The sequence below is a fragment of the Empidonax traillii genome, unplaced genomic scaffold (genome assembly GCF_003031625.1).
Source record: "Empidonax traillii isolate 1590-97213 ecotype Southwest subspecies unplaced genomic scaffold, ASM303162v1 scaffold40:size2234952, whole genome shotgun sequence".
Classification (NCBI taxonomy): domain Eukaryota; kingdom Metazoa; phylum Chordata; class Aves; order Passeriformes; family Tyrannidae; genus Empidonax; species Empidonax traillii.
In genome coordinates, this window is record NW_020955233.1 from 899,202 (window position 1) to 905,476 (window position 6,275).

The 6,275-nt window shown below is 46.6% G+C and overlaps 1 long non-coding RNA gene across 1 annotated transcript in view; it reads right to left on the reverse strand.

Annotated features, from left to right (window-relative positions):
• Positions 1–692: 692 nt before the first annotated feature.
• The window catches only part of LOC114054803, a 10,784-nt gene continuing 5,201 nt past the window's right edge, over positions 693–6,275 (reverse strand). The window contains exon 3 of the long non-coding RNA XR_003570588.1: positions 693–874. This is a non-coding gene — a long non-coding RNA (uncharacterized LOC114054803). The remainder of the gene's footprint in view (positions 875–6,275) is intronic.

Consider the following 6,275-nt stretch of genomic DNA (forward strand, 5'->3'; position numbering starts at 1 on the left):
GACCCATAAAAGATGAGCACCGTGCCTTTCATCAGAAAAACAGCTTCCCTCAGGAGTCCTGCAAATGGGCTTCTCCAGAGCAGCCCCTTGCCCTGTGTTGTGGGTAATTAGTGGCTGTTTCTGGAGAATGAGATACAACCTCCAGCAACACCAAGCCCCACTTAGTTAAAACCCTAATATTTCTTAGAGAATGAATCAATCCCACTGACTCTGCTCTCCACATATCTAGTCACTCACAGGATGCAGAGAACACGTCTGGAGAGCCCATTAAAAGCCACTCGACTGGAAAATAGTTTCTGGCCTAATTCTAGCACTGGGGTCTGGGTCGGGGAGAGAAATCTGACAGCAAGAGCATGTCTGCGGGGAGGAGGAGGCAGGGCTGTTAACTACTCCACCAATCTCATGTATGGCACTTTCCAGGAGTAATTAATAATTAATATTTGAAGCCTGCTCAAATCTGTTGACTCTGTAAATCACAGTTTCTCATTTAAAGGCCTCTCGACATGCTGAGGCAGAGTGGAGAACATCCCCCATGGAGGTACTGGGCACAAACAAGTGCAAAAGCAAGTCTCAGCTGCTCAGCCCTGGACTTTGTCCCTCTGCTTCTCCCACCCTCCTTGTCCTGTTGAATTCAGCATCATTCCTTACCTCTGAGCAGAGCTGGATGTGGATGAGGGGCCCTTGCGCTCTGGTCACTGCAATGCTGCTGCTGGTGCTCTAGTGGGAGCAGGAGGATCCTGGATTAGCACAGGACACCGAAGTCACCAAGTCCAACCTCCTTCAGAGAGTGCTCAGAGGTTCCCAGGCCATGGGCCATGTGTTCCGTGCCAGAGGATATGCAGGGCAGCACTGGAGGGTCCCCAGGACACAAATGCTGCCAAAAAACAATGCTCTTGTCTCCTTTCAAGCACTTGGGGTTGATAGTTAATTCAATTACTTACCCCAAGTGGAGTCTGCTTTGCCCAGGATGGTATCCGGTGAGCAATCTCCCTGACCTTATCTCAGCCCACAAGGCTTTCTGTTTTCCCTCCAGTTGAGGAGGAGAGTGATGGAGCAGCTTTGGTGGGCACCAATCCAGCCAAAGTCATCCCAGCACAGCCCATGATAGATCATCAGATTTATAGATAGATTTATCCAATTCAGGAGCTGGGCTTGTTGCACCAAAGATCAATTAGAGCTTTCTGAAGGCTGAAATGCATCATCAGGGCCCTGCAGTTTGCTGCCTTCACTCCAGCCAACCGTTCTTCCTGCGGAGCCACACAGCCCTCATTCCAAGCTGCAGGTATTATCCACAGTCTCCCTGTTTTCCACACCTCCCATCACTGTCACCATCTCAGTTGGAGTTTCAGCCACCAGAAGATGCCTGATGTCTGGCACTGTTGTCGTGGGATCCGTGGGCTCAGGGTTCTGTGAGTTAATAACAACACAGGGCTGAGGATCAACAGCATTCCCCAATCCAGCTGTGAGGCCTCCCAACCCACTTTGGTTTCCACACTGAAGGGTGGAATGGCACAGGACAGGTTTTCTGGAGGGGAACCACAACTCCCAGGGAACAAGATCTTCTCCTCTAAATGTCACAAACCAGAAGAACTCGAGGGTCTGGGCCAACAATTTGTGAATCTGGGCTGGTAGGATCACCCAAATCTCTGCAGCATCAGCTCCAGGGACAATCTGACTTCCCCAGAAATCACCTTTTTTTTTGACTTTACTCAAAATTCAAAGACAACCGTTAATAACTTTTAAGTATCACATTGTGGGGTAATTGGATACACACAGATTTGGGTCATTCATTATATATGTTTGTTATTCTGCTCCAAGTATTCCAAGTTTGGTGGAACACAGGAAATGCACTTTTCATTATAAAAAACATTATTCTATCCCCTTCATTACGAGTTATATTTTATCACAGCTACAGTTTAATGATGATGATAGTCTGCTAAGATACAACAAATTGTTTAACTCAGGAGGTCACATTTTATACCTTATTCCCCATGTAAATTTTAAATTCTGTTCAGTTACTTTCATCAGTATTCAACAAATACAATCCCATTGAAATTTGTTTTTCTTTCCAAAGGGTAATGGAAAAAGGCCTGCTTGTAGCATTCAGATGGGAGCACACCTAAAAATACCTAATATCAGGAAACAATTATACATCTTCACTTGAATTAATAATTTGCATTTAGAAAGGAGGAAAATATGCCCATAAATAATTTTTCCCCAGCTTCCTATAAAAAACAAGGACAGACAATGTGAAGCTGGAGTTAAAAAGTTCCGAGGATGTGACTGTCCTGCAAAGGTTAAGTTGGTTTTAAACACTGAGAAACCAAACCTCGTGAGAATGAACCACAGGAGAATGTGACAATTCTTGCACTGTGGTGCGAAAGACCAATATTTTTTTGGGAAAAAAAAAAAGCAAAACATCCTTGTTTCTTACTTTCCTCTGGTTTTGTGAATATTATGTTTATATTCCAAGCCATTAAGTCCTTTCTTCTGGAATCACGCAGTGAGATAGACACTTAACAGTTCTGGTTCCCCAAAATTTCAACAATTGAAGGAAAAGATAAAAATTAAGAAAGATTTTTCTTCTTTTTTCCTTTTAACCATAATGAGGAAAACAATCATTTAGGTTTGAATGAGACCTGTTACTGAACTTAAACAAAACACTCCATTTGGTCAGCAGCTCTGTAAAGAGTTTGATAACATTTCCAGAAAAATGTATGTGAGGTTTGAAATGTGAAGCTCAGCATTTTCCTTAGGAAAGGTGAACAGAGGGCAGGATTGTTCTGGGGACCACAACTTCCCTCCCACATCCCATAGTTAAACTATTTGCTTAATCTTTGCTGCACCCTTGAAATGTGGGAAATCTAAATGAACTTCCAAGCGTTTTAGGGTTGACAAAGGCTAGGAGGGAAGACACATGAAAAAAAGGCTCTTGTGGGAAAACATAGTCTACCCATCCCTCTTTTTTTGTTGTTGGTTTATCAAGGGGAACCCAGCGGGTCCAGAATCTCTGCTGGGGCTTCCAGATGCAAAGATGGGCATCTCTGTGCAGGGAAAGGGAGAGAGTCAGTGGATCCAGAATCCCTGCCACCTGCTATCACCAGGGCTGCACATGGCTGGATTAACAGCAGCTGCCAGCTGAATTCCAGCCTTTCCCCCTTCATCCACAGATCTCTACCACCAGAGGAAAAGCATCTCTTCAGGTCCAAGCATCAGGCTGGACTGCCAGGAACAGAGCTAAGAGACACCGAGCACAGAAGGAAGGTAGGGAAGGGGCTGTTTTGCTCTGATTTCCATGGATGTTGCCATAAGCAGCATCCCTGAGTCGCCCCTGCTGATCCTGACCCCCACCAGCACTCCCTCAAAACAAGTTTCTCTGTAATCTCCATTACCTCTTCTCCCCCTCAGGTTCAACCTTGCGGAGCACAAAAACAGCCCCCTGGAAGGAAGATGGAGCATGGGAGGTTGGAGAGCACGAGCCAGACAACAACCTCCATTCTGCTAATGACTGGAGTAATGATGGCATTCCTGTTAGGTACTGTGGAGACAACAAGGCAAACATGGTTTGTAATTGTTGTAAAAGGCACAGGAGGCAGTTTAGGGTAATAAATATTTGGAATGCAGAGAGCACACTGCTCACACACAGGGGAGCCCCTTGGGAGCTGCATCTCTCTGCCTGTGCTGAACAGAGTCCCTCCTGATTGCTCTGTCTGGAGCAACATCTCCTGTGGAGATGCCCAAGTTGAACAATTCCAAGTTCCCCTGGAGTGATGGGTCCTCTGCCTACAAGGATCCTGCTGCCTTTCCAGCCAAACCAAACAATAAAGCTCCCAGGGAAGGGAGGATGAAATTTGTACTCATAGAATTATTAAACTGGAAAGACCCCCAGGATCATCAATGTTCCTTCATGGGAAGGACAAGCCCAGAACTGCCAGTGTTGTGTTGGCAGTGGCCTTCTTGCCACTCAGTGCAGGTGCCACCTCTCAGTCTCTGGGATGCCTAAACTCTGATTTAATTTGCACAAAGGGAAATGCAGATCTCCTTCCCTACTCAGGCTCCCAGCATCCCACTGCCTCCACCCAAGTTTCCCCTCTCCCTCTGAGCCTTGTTAGGAGCTGTGCTGCCAACTTGAGTTAAATGCCTCAGAAATGGCATCCAGTCATTCAGGATCAGCACTCTGCCTGTATTTATTCCATAGACCTCTGCAATTTAAACCAGGAGAACAACCTGTATTTTCAAATCTGAGCAAGAATAGCTGGTAATAAACATATGTCAGTATGAGCCCATGGAAAGCTCAGCTGCCTTTTCCATGGTCCCTGGTTTATAAAAATTTTAAAATACTTATGCTGTTCTGTACCTCTCCATCTTGACCACTTGTTGTCTGGAATTTTATTAAAGCCAACAGGGAGAAAAATAACTTCTAAATGGACAATGCCTAAGAAAGAAAAGCACGAAAACTCCCACCATCTTTACCTTGTTTACCTTCCTGGAACTGACAGTGCAACTCCACAGGTAACCGTGGCGGTGTTTTCAGCATAGGAAAATTCAGATTTAATAACAGTAATAACTGTAAAAAAGACACTCACTAAATAACAAATGGACTCTTAATAGGTGTGGCTCTTCAAGACATGGATATCTTTTCATGTGTTAAAGAATACCTTCAAACAAAAGCTTTCCCCTGCCTGGCCATGCATCCAGGTCCCCCTGTTCAACAAGCCTGCTGTTGGACAGGGACATCTCCTCCTGGAGGAAGAAGGGCGGTTGCCCAGGTGGTTCTGGCTCAGTCTTTGCTCCTAATCACGTCAGCATTGGAGGGGATCATGGACAGCAGCAGGAGATGAGAGGCCAGGAAAGAGATCCAAGGGAGTAGAAGGAGGATGGAGAAAGACGAGGGGTCCAGAGGATGAGCAAAGGGGCTGAGGAAAGCCGAGCCAGAGAAGAGGGCGCCTGGGAGACTCTCACTGGAAAGCTCGAGGCTCCTGCCAAAGCAAACAGTTGGACATGGAGGGCTCTGCACGTCTCTGCTTCAGTTTGACCATCTGGCATTTAGTGAAATTGCCTCCCTTTGTGCTTCCTCCAATGAAGTGGTTTTGCATTCCTGCTTTCTCTCCCTCCTTTCTCCTCTCCCAGGCCAATATGTAGCTCCTCTCCCGCCTTTCATCTCACACATCCCTTAACGAGAGTTGCTGAGCCAAGAACACCAGCCTGGGGAACGAATCCCAGGAGGAGAGCAGGGACGGGGAGCAAAGGCCTGCACATGGGCAGCCCCCAGCTCTGCCTGCTCTGCTACCCTTCTTCTGACACACTGCCCTTCCCTGGGCTCTCAGCCTGGGAAAGTAACAGACTGAGGGCAAAGATGGAAAGAGAAACCAGAGCAGAAGTTAAATGGGAGAACAGAGAAGCAGAGAGAAAAAAGTCCTTAAAAAGGGTGCAATTGCAAAGTGATGACAGGCTGGTAGAAGGGAATTAGCAGAGAGGAGGGCTCCGTTCACCTCCTCCTCTCCCTGTGATTAGAAAGAAGCCAAAAGAGCCATTTTGTGGGGAACTTTGGCACCCACTGCTCTCCCGCTCCGAGGGCGAGAGACTGAAATAATCAACATTTCCCGTGGAACAGAAATGCAAACACTCAAACTCACATCTGAACTGACAGTTTCAGTCAAAATACATCACCCTGACGTTCTTCAATTAGAAAAGATTCACAGGCTCCTTTCACGGCCTAGCCTGCAGTCCCAGGCCACATTACACAGCCACACTGCCATAGTCTGTATTTCTTGTAAGCCAGTAAGGCTTGGGATGCATTTCCAAGCCCAGTGCACAGAGGAAATTTTGCAGTGGTTTTTCAGGAGGCCTGTTCCAGTGGGAGTTCAAAAAAGGAACACAAGTACGAGGGTAGGGAGAGATTTCCTCTGCCCTGTTCAGGCTCTGAAGCCTTCATCTTTCAGCACAAGACCTCACCCAGAAAATTCCCACCCCCATCACTCCATGCTCTCCCACAATGCTGGAGGTCCATGTGGACTCCAAGGACTGCAGGAAGGAGCTCAGCAGCTCTGCTGGCACAAATTAGCGGAGCTGAAACTTTAGAGCAGTGACAGAGAGTTTTCCTCCTGGGAGCAGTAAATTGCACGCCGGTCCCTAAAGACCCTCCTTGCCATTAAGTGATTAATGAATTCATTAACACCTCTGAGAACGCAGGAAATATGACACGGACAGGCTGCCCAGGCTTTGCAAAGGATGTTTTTAAGGAACAGCAGAGAATAGGGACTAATTAAGCTATA